This window comes from Sus scrofa, chromosome 9, assembly GCF_054392235.1.
Source record: "Sus scrofa isolate SSC_HxYL_T2T_F1_AM1 chromosome 9, Sscrofa_HxYL_maternal_Yorkshire_Landrace_v2.0, whole genome shotgun sequence".
NCBI lineage: Eukaryota > Metazoa > Chordata > Mammalia > Artiodactyla > Suidae > Sus > Sus scrofa.
In genome coordinates this window covers 20,047,552-20,066,713 of record NC_139391.1, presented here as the reverse complement: position 1 = coordinate 20,066,713, position 19,162 = coordinate 20,047,552, and the positions used below count along the sequence as shown (strand labels likewise).

General features: G+C 44.5%; 1 protein-coding gene and 1 long non-coding RNA gene across 7 annotated transcripts in view; one reads left to right on the top strand and one right to left on the bottom strand.

The window, feature by feature from the left end:
- The window catches only part of LOC106504836 (uncharacterized), a 172,075-nt gene that overhangs the window by 143,949 nt on the left and 8,964 nt on the right, over positions 1–19,162 (top strand). The window lies entirely within an intron of this gene.
- Positions 954–3,109, bottom strand: LOC102168178 (uncharacterized). The gene is made up of 2 exons (XR_305239.4): positions 2,818–3,109; positions 954–1,195 (listed from the first exon to the last, which is right to left on the bottom strand). It is a non-coding gene; the product is annotated as an uncharacterized LOC102168178 (long non-coding RNA).

The window sequence follows — 19,162 nt, the reverse complement described above, 5'->3', positions numbered from 1 at the left end:
AGCTGTGGTGTAGGTCGCGGACGTGGCTCAGATCTGGCATTGCTGTGGCTGTGGTGTAGGTTGGCAGCTACAGCTCAGATTGGACCCCTAGCCTGCGAACCTCCATGTGCCATGGGAGAGGCCCTAGAAAAGGCAAAAAGACAAAACAAACAAACAAAAAAAAAAAATGATTTCCTGTCTTAGGATCTTCGTGAAGATAAAATGAAATAATTGAATGTGGAGTGCGTGAGAGGCCCACAGACAGCTGGCCTGTGCATAAAGGAGCCATGCTCTTGTCCTCTGTCCCTTCTATGAAGCTCCATCCATGACTGAATAGCACCCCACTCTCCAGATTAATTTTTCTCTGACTCCCACCCAAGCTAAATGAAGAGCAGTTTGGTGTAGAGGAGGAAGCAGAGTCTAAGAATTAGATCACTTGGGTTTGAGTCCTGATCTTATTAATTACTAGCTGTAAAATAATCAAGCAAATCACTGAGCTTCGGTTTCTCATCTGTTGAATGGGAATGATTTAAATGCTTACCTCCTAGAGTTGTCATGAAGACTACTGAATGAATGTACCAAGGCTTTGTCAATTCTTTTTTTTTTTTTAAATAGAAGTATAGTTGATTTATAATATTGTGTTAGTTTCAGGTATACAGCAAAGCGATACAGTTATTTTTTTTCGAATTATTTTCCATGATAAGTTATTACAAGATAGTAGTACTTTGTCAATTCTAATGTGCTATAGGTCATCTGCTATGGGTTGGCCATGTGCCAGGTGATGAAGGTACAAAGATAATAAGACACAATCTCCATTAAGCTCACAGTGCAAGGAAGAGACAAATGTGTAAACAGGTAATTACAACACTGTTTGGTAAGTGTCATGACAAGGAAGGGGCAGAATGCCTGAAGCACAGAGGAGGGGCACTGCATTAGTTATCTATTGCTGCCAAACAAATCACTCTAAAACAGTAGCTTTAGACAAGCATTTATTATCTATATATTGAGAGTCAGGACTTGGGAATGGCTTGTTCCAGCTCTGGGCCTTTCATGGGGCCAAGCTGTTGGCCAGGGCTGTAGCCTCTGAAGACTCAACTAGGGCTGGAGAATCCATTTCAGGTTCACTCCAGTGGCTGCTGGCAGGAGGCTTCATTTCCTTGCCATGTGGGCCTCTCCATGGATCGGCTCAAGACATGACTTTCCCCAAGCAAGTCACCTGGGAGAGAGCATGTATGAGAGAGAGCACCCAAGATGATAACCTAACCTTAGAAGTGCTATGCCGTCACTTCTGCCACTTCCTGTTGGTCACAGAGACCGAGCATGGTACAATGCAGGAGGGCAAACCCCAGGGTGAGACTTGCGGGAGGTGGGGATCATTGGGAACCACCTTGGCTGTTTTGCTACCACAGGCACTCAACATACTGGAGAGAGGAGAAATCAGGAAAATTTTCTGAAGCCTAAGCTCAGGTGCATTTTGACTCCTTCTTGTAGTTTCCGCAGGATACAGGACTAGCAAGAGAAAGCTTTCTTTTCTATTCAGATTATTCTGCTACTAAAAGGAAATGACATTGCAGAAAATATGGAGCAAGCTTAGAACTATCAAGAAGTGGTAATGACAGCGCTAGTGGGGGAATCTCAGCTCAGTCTCCAGGGCAGCTGCACCGTGGGGAAGTCAGGCCCCAGAGGCCCTGGGATGACCCTTCCAGTCATAACCTACCCCGAGCTGATGCCAGCAACTTCTACCCGCCGTGTGCTTTTAACAGTGTGCCTCACATTGTACTTCGTGCATGTGTTTACATGTCAGACATCCCTCTAGATGGCCCTCAGCGGGCCGGGAAAATGTCTATAACATGGCTGTGTCCAGCATCTTGCTTGGTGCCTGGCACTATGCCTGTTTGATAAAAGAATTAATGGAAACTGAATGAATCCACTGTAAGTGTCATATGATCCATGCTGGTAAGTAAGACTCACAAGGTTTAAGGGGCTAGGCTACGTGTTCTTGAGTGTCTAGCTCTATCCTACATGTTTTACATATATTTTCTCATTTAATACTTGTAATAATCCTATGATAGGTATTATTATTCTCACTTAACAGATGAGGACATTAAGGTCACACAGAAAATGGCAGAGCCTAGGAGTTCCTGTCACGGCGCAGCGGAAGTGAATCCGACTAGGAACCATGAGGATGAGTGTTCAATCCCTGGCCTCGTTCAGTGGATTAGGGATCCGGCATTGCCTGAGCTGTGGTGTAGGTTGCAGATGCAGCTCAGATGTGGCATTGCTGTGACTGTGGTATAGGCTGGGGCTACAGCTCTGATTAGACCCCTAGCCTGGGAACCTCCATATGCCACGGGTGAGGCACTAAAAACACAACAGACAAAAAAAAAGAAAAGGGAAAGAAAGAAAATGGCAGAGCCTGAATGTTACTTTAAGGCTGTCAGACTCCAAGGCCTGTGCAACTAATCATATCACATCATGTGGCAGATTTTCTCAAAAGAAAGAACAACAACAACAGCAAAAATGCAGATCTGAAGGACTTTGGGTGATTAACAAACCAGATAAAAGAAAATTAGATAGACACAGGAAGAATTGATCAACATCCAAAAACGTAGTTTTTCCACTTTTCTCTGTCTCTCTCTGTCTCTCTGTCTCTCTGTCTCTGTCTCTGTCTCTCTCTCTCTCTCTCACACACACACACACACACACACACTCCTTATTTTTCCAGGAAAGCCCAGCTTACATCCCACTTCTTCCAGGAAATCTTCTTGACTCACAGTGATGCTTGTCTCTCTTAAACTCCTGGGACACTGGTGATAGTGCCATTCAGCTGATACTCACCACGTGTAGTCTTGATTTGCAGTTTATCTTTTCTATACTTCAGGTCCATGGCTTCCTTCTCTGTACAGTGAGGGAGCTGGACTACCTCTCAAAGGGCCTATCCAGCTCGCCTGTTGTTGGAGGCATTTCCTGGCTCCCAAGGGCACAATCACCTCCATGCAGGGAGGACTATGTGGCAGCACGTGACAGCCTCTCTCTAACAGCAGAGCTTTTTTCTAATTGTGTTGCAAGAGCCTGCCATTTCTACCCTGGAGCCCCAGGGGACCTCTTTCAGGGTCCTAGCATTTAGCATAGGGCGTGGAGCGTGGTAGGCTCTCTATAAATATTTCCTGGAGAGACACATGACTGAGGGAATAAAAGCAGTGGTGGTGGTGATTATAACCTTAATGAAAACCTCCTATCATTGGCCTTCCTACGTTGACAGCAATCATTTCTTTTGCTTGTTTGGTGCTTGGACCATCCCCAGGTGGCATCTCCATCAGGCCCTTTTCCTTATCTGAAGGCTTTTTGCCTGGAGAACCAGGATGGAACATTTGGAATTAGAATGGACAGAGCTGTAGTCGCACAGGCAGACTTTGACTCGGCTTGTTCCAGACAGCCTGCCAATGTGTCACCCTCCTCTTTGGACTTCTTACCCCATCGCCTATTGCAAGATACTTTCATAACACGAGGCAATGCCCCCTCTACAGCTTTATTTGCACTCGTTACTTATGCGACTGGCTTCCTCACCAGCACCCATCTGTGGCAGGTGGGGAGGGAGTTATGACTTCATCTCAGCAGTGGCATTTTCCCTGAACCCCAGTCTCCAATGGGAGCTCCAAGGAAGCCTCCTACAGCAGCTGCCCCCGGGCAGGGACACAGGAAAACTGGGGCCCTCTTGCTCATCTCCAGCGCCGTCACCGATAGGACCTTTCCTCCTTAACCTTTTCTCTGTTTTCTGCCTTACTACTGGGAAGAAATCTAGTACCGCATTAAAGAGCATGGGTTTTGCAATTACTGCTTGGTATTCACCCTGGTTCTGCTTCTTCTTAGTTGTGTGTCTTGCGCAAATTACTTCATTTTTTTTGAACCTTAACTTTCTCACGTGTAAACTAGGAGTAATAATAGCTACTTCATCAGATTGTTGTGAGGGTGGGGTTAATGCTGCAAAAAGTTTAAGCAGAACCTGCAAATAATACACCCTCCATCCCTGGTAACTCTCACAAGTAGTGGTTATTGGCTGTGTCCACTGCTCAGCACTGAGGCTGGAGTGGGTAGTGAGAGGCTGCAGGTGGGTTTGCTTCATAACCGTCCACATTGTGATGAAAGGAGAAATTTAGATGTACTGAATGCTGGCTGGAGAGCTTTACTCACCTGAATTTATTTCATGTTTAGAAGCATCCCCCCCCCACCCACCTTGCAGGTAAAGCTCAGGAGGTTTAAGAACTTTCTTGAGGTCCCACAGCTTGGGTAGGGAGCCGGCCGGCCTTCCTGGCACATGTTCTTACCCTGTTCCCTGGCAGAACCTTCTGGGGCCCACTGGAGCCTTTCCATTTTGCCCTTCATTTTATCCCGACATCCTTTTTTCACACTTAGAACTAAAACTGCCGTGTCTATGTGGTTCTTACCTCTCTCTCACTTCCTTTACTGGCCCCAAGATGTTCTATTTCCTGCTCCGACTTCTCTTTTCCACTCAGCCCCCGTCAGTCTGGTTCCTTGGCAAACGCTCTGCAGTTTCTCTGGGTCTGTCCCCCGCCTTTCTGTACCCAGCAATTCCATTTCCACGGCCTCAGCTTACCCTGTGCCTGGGACTGTCTGCAGGAGCTTCAGCAGGATTAGAAACAGGCGCTCCAGCCAGACTGGCTGGGCTGCATGCAAAGGGGGGAGCAGCGGGGGGGATGGTTGGGAGGGTGAGGGGTGCAGAAGGAGACCAAGGTGGGGGTACAGGAGATCAGTAGGTAACCAGGGGGGCTGATAGTGAGGAAAACAGCTATCCTCTTAAGTGAGGCCAGACAGTGTCCCTGGGGTTGCTGTTGAGGCCATTGAGAAGATAGGAAGAGAGCTCTGTCTAGGCCCTGGATCGTTCTCAGGGGGAACAGAGGCTGGGAGCCTGGGACCCGGGGGGAATTAGGGTAAAGCAGGCTGACTGCTATGTTTTAAGCGGGTATTATATCAGGAGTTCAGCTCCAGTAGTCTCGAAAAATGGAATGGGCTTGGGGATTTGTGGACAGGCCCAGTTCTAACAGTCCATTTGAGATCATAAACAGTCAGATTGTCCAAAAACCTATTATTTTGGCACCCAGATTGGATGTCCTAGGCTGCCTCTCCTACTTAGAAGTTACACCAAAAATTCTCTGGCAGATCCTGGGTTCGGATTTTTAGTTCTGGAAATGCAATCATTATACCTAACCCATATTCCATGAACTTAGAATATTTGGAAAGATGGTTATATGCAATCATGGCACTCCATTTTTCTGACGTCCTAGAATAGGTCTTTTTGCCTACCATGTTATTTCTTTTTTCAAATTAAAAATGTTTTAACTGTACAAGCAATCATAAATAAAGGAATATATTCTTTGCAAAAATTTTTAAGAAAGAAACAAGTAGAAGGTAAACAATCTTACTCACTGCCCGCCCCCCCCCCATTTCCTTCTGTAAATTATCCTCCTACTTAGTAGGTGCCGTGAATAAGTTTATGCTCTGCCTTTTTCTGGGGTTATGGGGTAGAGGGAAAGGAGGCTCCCCTGGCAGGGAGTAGTGTTTTATCACCTACAATGTTTATTTTCACTGTTCATGATGATAATAAAAAGCAAACCAAGGAGATTTTACTATTATTTATTTTTGTTTTCAAGTTACTGTTTAAAATGACTGTTTCACATTATCCAGGGTTGATGCAGCCCCTTCCTGCCTACACCAGGGCAGATGGCTCCCCTTGCTTGCCCCGAACCCCCACCCCCATACCCACTGGACATACCTCCAATATCATATACATGTATTTTTTTTTCCTTTTTTACGGCACATGGACGTTGCCAGGCCAGAGATCAAACCAGAGCTGCAGTCTGCCACAGCCATAGCAACACTGGATCCAAGCTGCATTTGTGACCTACACTGCAGCTTGTGGCAACACTGGATACTTAATCCACTGATTGAGGCCAGGGATCTCACCTGCATCCTCACAGAAACAAGGTTGGGTCCTTAATCCACTGAGCCACAACGGGAACTCTGTCATATATATATTTTTAGTGAGATCATTCATTTGTATTGTTCCATTTTCTCCCCCTCGTCTACTTTAGCAATATGTCTTTCGGACCTTTCTGTACTAGCCCCTACAATCAGTATAATTCGCTCATCTTTTTCTTCACAGCTGCATAGCATTCCCTACTATGGCTGTATCGTTGTCCTATTAATACATATTAGGTCATCCAATTTTGTGTCACTGCAAATGCTGCACTGGCTCAAAATTGGAGACGATCTAAAATATCTAATGTTTTTTCATGACATCTAATATCCATATATGCACTTTACGATAATAATATTCATTTATTGAGTGCTTTGTTTGTACAGGAGTGTTTCCTTATCTGCCGTTCAGTTACCCATGGTCAACCGTGGGTTGTAATATTAAATGGAAAATTCCAGAAATAAGTAATTCATAGGTTTTGAATTGTGTGCTGTTCTGAGGAGCATGACAAAATCTCTGACAGTCCCTGGGATATGAATCATCCTTTTGTCTGCTGTATCCTGTCCGTTAGTCACTTAGTAGCCATCTAGGTTATCAGACTGTCATAGCATCATAGCGCTTGTGTTCAAATAACCCTTTATTTTACTTAATAAAGGCCCCCAAAAGCAAGAATAGCGATGCTGACAACACAGATATACCAAGAGAAGCCATAAATTCCTTTATGTGAAAAGGTAAAAGTCCTTGGCTTTCCTCAAGATCATATGCTCAGGTTGCTAAGATACACAATAAGAATGAATCTTCTAGCCATGAAATTGTGAAGAAGGAAAAAGAAATTTATGCTAGTTTTGCTGTTGAACCTCAACTGCAAAAGTTAGAGCCACAGTGTTTGAAAGTACTTAGTTAAAATGAAAAGGGGTTACATTTGAACAATAAAATATTTTGAAAAAAAGAGACCATGTTCACACCACTTTTTTTCTCAGAACAATGGACCCTTGAATAACACAGGTTGGAGCTGTGAGGATCCACTTATATATGGATTTTTTTTCCAATAAGTATATATTACAGGGAATTCCCTGGTGGCCCAGCAGATAAGGATCTGGCATTGTCACTGCTGTGGCTTGCATCACTGTGGACTCAAACCTTTGGCACGGGTTTGATCCCTGGCCCAGGAGCTTCCATATGCCATGGATGTGGGGAAAAAAAAAAATACTGCAATGTTCCACCATTTGTGGGTGGTTGAATCCAGGATGCAGGACCACAGATTGGGAGAGCCACCTCTAAAGTTATAGGTGAATTTTCATCCGCAGGAAGGATGGGAATGTTAACCCTCATTTTTTCTTTCTTTCTTTCTTTTTTTAATGGCCACGTCCATGGCATATGGTAGTTCCCAGGCCAGAAATTGAATCTGAGCTGCAGCTGCAACCTAGCTGTCACAATGCCAGATCTTTTAACCCACTGCGCCAGACTGGGCGTCAAACCCTCGTCTCTGTAGCAACCTAAGCTGTTGCAGTCAGACTCTTTTGTTTTGTTTTTGCTTTTTAGGGCTGCACCCATGGCATATGGAGGTTTCCAGGCTCGGGGTCGAATTGGAGCTGTAGCTGCCAGCTTACACCATAGCCGCGGCAACGCTGGCTGCTTAACCCACTGAGCAAGGCCAGGGATAGAACCCGAGTCCTCAGGGATTCTAGCATGGTTTGTTAACCACTGAGCCATGACGGGAATTCCTGCAGTTGGGATTCTTAACCCACTGAGCCACAGTGGGAACTCCATCCCTCATGCCTCATGTTTTTCAAGAGTCAACTGTCTTTACAATTGTTCTATTTTATTACTAGTTATGGTTGGCAATCTCTTACTGTGCCTCGGGTTTCCCCAGCCCGGTGCAGTGGGTTAGAGGATCTTGCATTCCTGCAGCTGTGGTATAGGTGACAGCTGCGACTCAGGTTTAATCCCTGGCCCAGGAACTCACATATGCTGGGGGTGTGGCCATAAAAAAAAATCTAACTGTGCCTAATTTATAAGTTAAACTTTAACACAGTGATGTATGCATAGAAAAAAATATATAGTATATGTAGGGTTCGGTACTGTCCACTGGGGGTTTTGGAATGTATCTTCCATGGATAAAAGGTGACTTTTATACCAGGATCTGTTCTAAGCACTGCGTGCATAGGAACTTGTTAAAACAAAAATTCTTAAAACAAACAACAACCCTTGTGAAATAGTTAGTCTATGCTATCATACCTGTTTCACTGCTGAGGCAACTAAGGCAATCTCACCCAAAGTCCTATGACTAATAAGGGCTGGGTCAGGATTTGAACTATAGCACTCTGACTCCAGGGTCTGCATTCTATTTTTTTTTTTTTTGCCGAACCTCCTGGCATGGGGAAGTTCCCTGGACAAGGATCGAACCCATGCCACAATAGTAACCAGAGTCACAGCAGTGACAACGCTGCATCCTTAACTCACTGTACCGCCAGGGGACTCCCCAGTGTTGCACTCTTGACCCCACTGTCTGCGTGGCTCTTGTGTGTTTGTACAGGCTTTTCTCCAGATTAAATAGCTGAGAATGGAAAATTTTGATACACATTTCCAAGCTGCCCTCTAAAAATGGTTGTACCAATTGACATTCCCACAGAGTTTGAGAGCACTGTTTCCCCTGAAATCTTACTAATGCTGGAGTTAATCAAGTTTACTCACTTTTGACAGCCTGAAGGGTAATTAGAAAATGTCTTTATTTTTGCTCTCTCGTTTTATGCTAGGTTGGCTAGTATGGTACATAATTCTAGGTCCAAAATTATTGTCTTCCAAATTTTGAAGTTATTGCTTCATTGCTGCCCAACATTCAGCTACCTTTTGGAAGTCTAAAAGCCAATCTCGTTTTTGTTCCTTGTAGGAAACGTATTTTTCTTTTCTGAATTCTTTTAGGGTTTTCTCTTTGTTTGCTTTGTTCTGCTTTGCTCTCTTTGTATTTGCCTAAGTAAGGATATTTTAAAATTTACATTGCCTAACACTTGGCAGGCCCTAAGAAGTCTTGAGCCTTTCTTGGAGTTGGGGAAATTTTCTTTTCTTATTTCTTTGTAGATCTCTTCCCTACAGCTTTTTAGTTCCTTCTTGGTACATCTTATGAATGAACAGAGGCATTTGTGAATCAATCCTTTGTGTCTCTGCATTACTCTGCTTGGACTTCCATAGCAGAATACCACAAGCTATGTGGCTTAAACAATAGAAATTTATTTTCTCGAAGTTCTGGAGGCTAAGATCAAGGTGCTGGCTGACTCATTTTCTGATGAGGGTTCTTTTCCGGACCTGCAGACAGCTGCCTTCTTGCTCTGTCCTTGCTATGTCCTCACATGGCAGAGAGATAGCTCTGGTGTCTCTTCGTCTTCAGGTCTTTCTCCTTTCTTTCTTTCTTTTCTTTTCTTTTTAGGGCCCTACCTTCAGCATATGGAAGATCCCAGGCCAGGGGGTGAATTGGAGCTGCAGCTGCCGGCCTACACCACAGCCACAGCAACACCAGATCCGAGCCGCATCTGCAACCCACACCACAACTCACAGTGATGCCAGATCCTTAACCCACTGAGTGAGGCCAGAGATTGAACCTCATCCTCATGGATACTATGTCAGGTTCTTAACATGCTGAGCCACAGAGGGAATTTATCTTCCTCTTCTTATAAGGGCAGCAGCTAATCAAATTCTACCCTATGACCTCATTTAACCTTTATCGACTCCTCACAGGCCCTATCCCCATATGAGATTACGGGTTCAACATGTGAATTTGTGAGGAAGGGGACGCAATTCAATCCACAGCAGTCTCTTGCTGTAATTTCCATTCTTGATCTTCTTTATATATTCAGGGAGATGTCCTCACACTTAGCTTCTGGAAAATATCCCCAGTTTTTGGCATATCCATTCTATTATTTATTCTATCTACTACTTTAGTTTTGCTATCACCTTTTAAATTTTCCATTTTGTTCGTTTGTTGCTTTTCCTTTGTCAAAGCAGTTTGTTCCCTTTTCACAGCAGCCTCCTACAGTATCCTCATGCATCTTTCTAAGAATGATGCTATTTAGAATTTAGAAAAAAATTTTTTTCTGGGTTCTTTTATCCATCTTTTCTCTGGAGTCAGTTTTCAGTTTGTTCATCTTTCTTTTTTCGTTGTTGTTGTTAGTTCCTTTCTTTAGGGCTATTGAATTTCCTCAGTTACTGTTGGTGCTTAGTTTTCCATTCACATTTATGTTTAAAGGATAGCTGAATTTGTAGGTATCTTGTTTAAGTTTTCACTTCACTTTTGAGTTGTTGCCCCTGCAGGCTCCTCCAATGAGTGGGGGGTCAGTTAGGATGCTGTTAGGGCCACACCTGTGGCATATGGAGGTTCCCAGCCTGGGGGTCTAATCAGAGCTGTTGCTGCCAGCCTACGCCAGAGCCACAGCAACGCCAGATCCGAGCTGTGTCTGCGACAGCTCTCGGCAACACCGGATCCTTAACCCACTGAGCGAGGCCAGGGATCGAACCTGCAACTTTGTGGTTCTTAGTTGGATTCGTTTCCACTGCGCCATGACGGGAACTCCTAAGCGGGACATTTTGACTGCAGATTTCCATGTAAGGTACTTAGAGCAGGCAGAGGTGCTTCGAGCAGGCTTGGGGATCATGTCCCTCCCACTTCATCTTTCATCCACCCCCAAATGGCAGAGTACAAGGAAGCCACAGTTGACATCCTGGATAGAACAGCTTTTCTTTTTCTCTTTTTCTTCTTCTTCTTCCCTTTTTTTGGCGGGGGGGGCCACACCTGTGGCATTCGGAATTTACCAGGCTAGGGATCAAATCAGTGCTGCAGCCAGTGGCCTATGCCATAGCCACAGCAATGCCAGATCCAAATGCATCTGCAGCCTACACCGCACCTTGTGGCAATGCCAGATCATTAATTCACTGAGCGGGGCCAGGGATTGAATGTGCATCCTCATGGGTACTAGTTGGGTTCTTAACCCACTGAGCCACAATGGGAACGCCTTCATTTTCCTCTTTCTGTGTCTGTGAAAGGTGGCTGGGGTTACTTTCGGCTGTGCTTTTCTCACAGGCCCTTATACCCCAGCAGGTGCCCTCCCCAGGCAGGTGATTTCCTTTCTTAGAGCGAAGCTGTATGTTTTATCTGTGGTTCAACACCTGCCACCAACAGCTGTCTGAGGTGGAAAGAGGCCTGTTGTTCAGAGAGCAGTTTAAAGATTAATAACCCTGACGATTGCTTCATAAACACACACTCTCACGCTTTCTATCTGCTTCCTTGGAGCTTGGAGATTCTTTGCTTCAAATAGTCTCTCAGGAGTGTTTGGCACTGTGTTAATTCTCTGCTCTGGGCTCTCTAATGGTCTAACCCCAATCCTATCCGGATTTTTGTCAGTTTTGCCTCCTCTCCTGTTTGCTGGTACTGGTCAGGACTTACTGATTTTAAGAGCTATCTTGGAGTTCCCTGGTGGTTCAGCAGGTTAAAGATCCAGTGTTGTCATAGCTGTGGTACAGGTCACTGCTGTGGTGTGGATTTGATCCCTGGCCGGGAAACTTGCGCATGCCATGGGTGAGGACAAAAAGAAAGCTGTATTTTCTGTCTTTTAAGGGATTTGAGATAGGAGGGCTGGTGTGTGCTTATGCTTGTTTCTCCATCTTGTTTGCTTCTTTCTCTTACATATTATCTCTCTTCTTGATAACAGCATTTCTGACAACAAACCATGCTGTTGGAATACAGCTTGTTAATTAAAACAATTTGATTTAACAAAAAGCACTAGATACGTACATCTGTTGTCACTTTGAAGCCTCACAAAAATCCTGTGATCGAATCATCCAATTCCACATTTGGTTGATGAAGAAGCTAAAACTCTGGAAGGTTAATTGAATTATGGAAATCATGCAGTTAATAGGATATAAACCTAAAGTCTGTTTCCAAAGCCCTCTTTATGTTGCGATACACTCTGTACATGGTCCTCTGGTTTTCAGTATGTTTGTCTTTACTTCCCCCACTAATATATAAGTTCCTTGAGAGTGGAGACCCTGGCTGTGGTTTCTTATTTCTATTGTGAGGAGCCTGATTTAATGGTCTACAAGCAGCCGTCGGTTTAAATTTTGTAAACCAACTCGGTAAAGCAGTTAATTACAATTACGTTATTATTCTGCACATGATTACATTTTAGAGTGGTGCAAATTCTTTATTTGAGGTCTTTAAATGTTTTATTATGTCCACCAAATTAAAGATTGGATTGCAAATCGAAATTAAAACGGGAGGAAAGGTCAAAGTTCAGTTTCTGGCTAGAATTGTTATGGCAACTCCCTGAGCTATGAGGCTGCATCAGGAGGGAGAACAAGAGGAAATACCTATTGATCTCTAATATTAGCGCTCATCATTTTCTCCCTGTTTCTTCATTACTGCAATATGTTGAGATGAATAGAATTTTGATTCTTTCATGTATTCCATGTATAGCCAACTTTCAGAAGGAGACAGAATCATGTCTTCACGTTCCTAAGGATGGGGTAGCTGGGCCTTATTTGTTCTGATCCCATTTGGTTCATTCACTCATTCCTTCTTTCAACAAATAGTCATTGAGCAGCTATGACACTGGCTGCATAATAAAAATACCCAGGGAATTTTTCCAAAATACCATGACCAGGTTTCACTCCTAGACCAGTGGAGCCCAGGCCCATGTATTTTTAAAGCTCCTCAAGCAATTATGGTGTGTATGAAGGTGGAAAAACTTCTGACCTCTGATATATTACAAACTCTGCTAACCACTGTGGATACAAGTAAAAATAATAATTGCTAATATTTATTGAGTGCACACTATATGTCAGGCACCGTTCCACATGTCTGATATGTAAGAACATATTTAATCACCTCAACAACCATAGAAGGTAGACATTACCCTTATTTATAGATGAGGAAACTGAGGCACAGAGAAGCTAAATGATTTGCCCAAGGTTATACATTGAGGAAGTGGTCAAGACTGGTCTTGAACAAAACAAAAAGGCTTGGTCTTGGAGTCCATGCTCACTGTGCTATGGCCTACCAATAGTATCAGAGTCTAGCAAATAATGAAAAGACAGGAGAAATGTATCAAGGAAGGCTTCCTGTAGGAGGTGGTGCCTCAATTAGAATTAGAAGAATTAGAAGAATGGGAACCAGCAAGGAAAAGCAGGGGTTAGAGCTTCTCAGTTCTTGCCTCCCTTGTCTTGCTAGACAGTCTGCCTCCCCACCTCCCAGGAGTTCCTTCCTCCCTCTTCCCCACACTGCAAACAATGGCATGTCCACAGTCATCCTTAGCACGCCTAACATTTCAACTGGGAAGACTGAAGTCATGCACAATTACTCATGCAATTTTTCCTCCTGACAATAGGCCCTTCTGTGGGCTTCTCATTCAAATATATAAAGCTCCACTCTGTTGTTTTTAAAAAGCCTTTGTTGCAGGAACAATTCACAAACGTGTCAAACGCCCATTGGTCCCCCACCCCCTTCTCCCATTCCCTCACCTGATTGAGATGCTAGAAAACAATTCCCTAGCTTGTCAGGGACCTGTGCCTTCTTGCCCACCCTGCCCCAGATGGAAGCTAACCCTGCCTCTCACATGGCTTCCGACCGCGTGTGGGGCTCCCAGTTTAAGTTTGAGGTTAACCTCAGGGAGCATTTAGCCACACCTGCCGCCCCTCTGCCCGGCCTCAGGGCTGGGAACAGACTCTCTGTTGAGGAAAGGGAAATGCTTCGATGCTGCTAATTAACCGTGGGAGGAGAGGAAGCCCTTTCCAGACACCAAAATACCAAGGAAGAACATTATAAAAAGCACCCTTTGTACCACAGCCCCATCATTCAGCCTGGCCTAGGCTTCGATGAGAGGGGAAAAAATAAATCCCTTGGCAGCCCTAAGGTCACTGCAACCCAAGTGGGCGCCTCAGGAGGCCATGCCCTGAGTGCCCGGCTACTGGGGACACGTCTCAGGAATGGGGGTGGGGGGGTGGGGAGGAGTTGGGGGGTTGGGTGGACTCAGGCTGCCTTCCCTAGGGCTTAGGCAAACCACAGGAAGCTGCCTGTTTCTAGGTGACTTGTGAGTCTTTGTTAGAATAGCCACAGGCCTGTTAGTAATTTAAAGGGGAAGGAGGGCCGCCCGTTGAGGTGTGAGGCAGAGCTGCAGGAGGCTGCCTCAGAGTCTGGGTAATCTCATTCTAGCAGGGCCCTTTCCCACCCTGCCTTATCGGACTAGGGGACAGGCCTGTGTTTGAGGATGTCACTGCCGGCCTGCCCAGCTCTTTTAGGCTTGGCTGCTGCAGGCCTGAATAGAGTCTGCGGTGTCTGGGAGACTCAGGGTCCAGGGGTGCTATTGCAGGAGGGGTTGAGGAGCTGGGAAAACTGGATTTGGCCCCAGGCTGGGAAGCTTTCGCAAGCAGGAAGCCTGGAGGGCCACTTGCCTGGGACCTTAAGCTCAAGGGGCTTCAGAATTTGGCTGCTGAGCCGGGCTGGAGAATGAGGTGAAAACCAAGAGAGGCCCCAAAGATTGAGGACCTTGGAATCAAAGCTGCTGAGCCGCCCCGAGGTTCCTGGAGCGCCTGGTCACATGGTCGGCCTAACTTTACAGGGGCTAGACCAGATTCCCTTGTCTCTAAATTGCCAAAACCAGGAAGTCAGGGCACTGGAATTACATACCAGGCAAGTTTCCCAGTCTCTCACTCCAATAACATTTTTGGATCTGGGCAGACAAGGGGAAAATTCCTCCATTAGGGTATCACATGTACCAGATCCTTGGCAGCTCTGTGGGTGGTGGCACATCTTTCTTTTCTTCCCTTCCTGTTGATAGAGGATCTCCGTTTTAGACTCCTGAAAAGAGCTGAAAAGGTTCCAAAAGCCACGTAGACCAATTCTTTTATTTGACAGAAAGGGAAACAGAGAACCAGAGAGAAATGACTGGCACAGAGGCACACGGCTGCTTAGTAGGATTGAAACCAGGTCCTCGGACATCCAGCCCAGGGCTTTTTCCATAACACCACACCCTTTATAACGAGTAACATTTGTATATTAGAGGTTCCTGCCTAGTTGATGTTCTGTTTCCCACTTTACTCACTTCCATGCATAGAACCTCAAACTGTACCTGGTATGGTGAAATGACTTTCTGAAAAGTCTCCGCTGTTTGGTATTTTAACCAAAACACCCCACTAGGGTTGGAAGAACAAGCTTATTACAGCCAGAGGCTTCCAGTGTGAAATGCAGATGGACCAGGGTGGATGAGCAAACTCCAGGACTCTTAAGGCTGCACTCCTTAAAGTTGTCTGTGGGCCAGCAGCCTGAGGATCACCTGGGAATCCTGCCCCTGGCCTGCTGAATCAAAACCTGCTTTTTCACAAGATCCCTAGATGATCTGAATACACACCAGGGTTTTGGGGTAGTGAGTGCTACTTGAAGGTAACGCTCTGCAAAAAGCCCTTCCCTCCTTTTCCTACCCACATACTTAAACTTCTGCTCCCTCCCTCCTGCCCCTCCACCGGCCCCATCCTCACTCCTCAGTGTTGCCATGTTAATCTTATTCTGCCTTCTTGTGAACTCTAAAGCCATGGCAGGGGTAGGGGTGGAGGGATTATATTTTAAAGTGGATGCAAAATGGAAATTTTTTGGAAAAATAAAAGCCGATTTGAAAGAATGTCTGCAGCTCTAATGCCATGTTGTTAATGGAGAAGTATAAACATCTGCTCTGTTTATATTGGCTCCCTTGTAAAATCATCATCTTTGGTTATATTTAGGAATTTGATGGCTTGGAAAGTATACTCAAAAACTCTGAGAACAAAAATATTTTCCCCCTTAACTCTCTGGAAAAGAAGAAAATCTCTCTTTTTTTAAAAAAAGCCCAATACCTTCTTTTCTCTACTTTATTACCCCCATTATCAGTATGCGTTTCTTCCTCTTGCCTCTCTCTCCCTCCTGCTCTCTCTCCTCATTTCTAGTTCAATTTCTTCCTTTAATTTACATTTTGAAAATAAAATTTTTCATATTACTTCTTTCTTATAGAAAAGTTAGGAAATAAAGAAGCAAAAGAGGACTTCTCTATTGGCACAGTGGGTTAGGGATCTGGTGTTTTCACTTCAGCAGCTGGGGTTGCTGCTATGGCACGGGTTCGATCCCTGGCCTGGGAATGTCCATATGCCGTAGATGCAGCCCATAAATAAATAAATAAATAAATAAACAAACAAAAGCAAAAGAAAACACAACCAGATGTAGAAACAACTATCAACCTTTTATATAAAATCATCTTAACCCTTTCTGTGCCTATACTTGTTAACAAAAAATGGGATAATTCAGAACATAATAATTAGTATCTTCTTCCTTTTAAATGGAACTCTAAAATACTAACTTCTTTACATCTGTGCATATAAAAATGAATAGCCTCATTTTTATTCAATTCGGCCACCTGAATTGTATCATGATTGATTTAATAATATTTCTATTGCTGGATATTTAGGTCATTCAGACTTTTTACTCTTAAAAACAGTACTGTACATCCTTAATGGTTTTCTTACCTTAAATTATTTGATGAAATCATAAACACATGAATGCACTCTTACACTTGTTAAAAAATTTAAATACAGATAACACTAAATTCTTTCGGACCATCGTTCCCAGCCCTGGTTCCATTCTCACCTTCACAGAGGTAACCACTGTTATCAGTTCTGCGTGTATTCTCCAGACCTTTCTCTGTGCATTTAATGCATACGTTTGTAGCCAGAGGAGACAATTTACTGTTTTAGGCTGTTGGTTTGTGATCGGTTATTTTTTTTACTCCAATGCTGTGATACACTATCGATCATTCTTCAAATTACCTTTCTCACTAAATGGTCTTGCAGTGCTTTCTGTGCTGATACTTACAGAACTACTTCATTGTGGCAGTTGCATGGTATTCTGTGCTATGATTATACTATGCTTTATTTAGCGTATGTTGTATTAATTGACTCTTAGGCTGTTTCCACTTTTTCTCTGAGGAAGAACATGCTTATACATGCTTAGGTACACGTGTGAGTCTGTCTCTAGAGTAGATTCAGAGAAATGGCATCACTAGATCCTAAGATCACCTACTTCTTTTCTATGTGTGAATGAGAGGAAAAACTCTTTTGAAGATTCTGGAGGGAAAAGTATAGTTCCTAAAAGCCTAAAAAGTGTTCCCTTGTGGCACAGCGGGTTAAGGATCCGGTGTCGTCACTGCAGCAGTTCAGGTCAATCCCTGGCCCAAGAACTTCCATATGCCTCAGGTGCGGCCAAAAAATAATTTTTTTTTTTTTTTTGTCTTTTTTGTTGTTGCTATTTCTTGGGCCGCTCCCGCGGCATATGGAGGTTCCCAGGCTAGGGGTTGAATCGGAGCTGTAGTCACAGGCCTACGCCAGAGCCTCAGCAACGCGGGATCCGAGCCGCGTCTGCAACCTACACCACAGCTCACGGCAACGCCGGATCGTTAACCCACTGAGCAAGGGCAGGGACCGAACCCGCAACCTCATGGTTCCTAGTCGGATTCGTTAACCACTGCGCCACGACGGGAACTCCCAAAAAATAACTTTTTAAAAAGCCTAAAATATGACTTTTGCCCCCCAGCTTTGTCCTTTGCTTCCAGTGTGATCTTGAGGTTTCTAGCTAGGAGGGATGGGAATAACTGACCAAGTAAAAGGACATATCAGGCTTGAGGGGAAAGATAACAAGCGGTTTGGCTGAGTGTAAGATGCAGACTTTTCTTCTATGGGAGGGAAGATGTCTATGCGGTGAGGTAGAAGGGAAGGCCTCCCCCCTCCCGCTTCCTTCATTCCAGCGGCCCCCCTCCCACCCCAGCTCGGTGCGTGCAATGGTCAACCCAACTTTTGATGGGTACACATGAGGTACTAAGCACAAAACTGGGGACTCTGAGGATTTCAGCAGATGAGCTGGTCCCTGCCTTGGTGAGGGGAACACACATCCATTCATGGGGAAAGGCCATCACACATACAAGCCGTACATGGTACCACCGCGTGCAACTTAGTGTCAGGCAAACCCAGCACAGCCAGAATTACTGCTGAGTGAGTATTAAATCTCCTTCACCTTTCTGCTGGATTACTGCCCCAGGTTTTCACTTGGTCTCCTCACCGTAATCGCTCCTTTTCAACCCATCTGGCTGACTGCTGATAGAATAATCTCAGATCAGTTTGTGATCTTGCTCTTACTCCTCTTATTCTGTCTGCTAAACTTGCCCTCGTTCAAGACTCAGCTCAGTCATGTTATGGTGGAGTCTCTTGCAATATGTAAGTGTGTCAAATTACCACGTGGTATATCTTGAGCTTAAACAATGTTATATGTCAACTATATCTCAATAGGGTTGGGGAAAAAAGACAGCTCAAACTTTTGTTTACTCAACATGTATTACTGCACATGCATTGAGCACACACTATATGCCAATCCCCTCTTCTAAAACTTTATCTGACTCTATCTCTGAGTTACTCACTCCCGACTTCTGTAATAGATCCTACCTGATTTCGATTACTCAGTTATTTTTCTGGTCTAACTCTACCCCAGACTGTGAGGACAGGGCCTCTATCTTACCCACCTCTGTACCCCCACACCCAATATGATGCTGGGCACATGGCTGATACTTAATCAATGTTTGCTCAGCACAGAGAATATGGATAAATTAGCTCCTCGGGACTGTACACTGGTTTCCAATGGCCTTTGGGGATTTGGAAGTTAATTCTTTTTTTTTTTTTTTTTTTTGTCTTTTTAGGGCCACACCTGCGACATATGGAAGTTACCAGGCTAGGGGTCCAATCAGAGCTGCAGCTGCCGGCCTACACCACAGTCACAGCAACTCAGAATCTGAGCCACATCTGTGACCTACACCTCCACTCAGGACAATGCCGCATCCTTAACCCACTGAGCAAGGCCAGACTCAAACATGAGTCTTTATAGATACTAGTAGGGTTCATTACTGCTGAGCCACAACAGGAACTCCTGGAAGTTAATTCTTGCTCAAAGAGAGAAGCAGTGGTATTAGGTGGCAAGAGAAGATTTAGTCTTTGAGGTGACATATACTAGATCCTAAAAATAGTAAAGGGGGGACCTGGTACTTGCCCCAGTCTAGGTCTTCTCATTCTGTGTTTCAAACACACACCCTATATCTCTCTTTGCTAGGTAAGTGTGTTAAAGAAGTTTTTTGTTTTTTG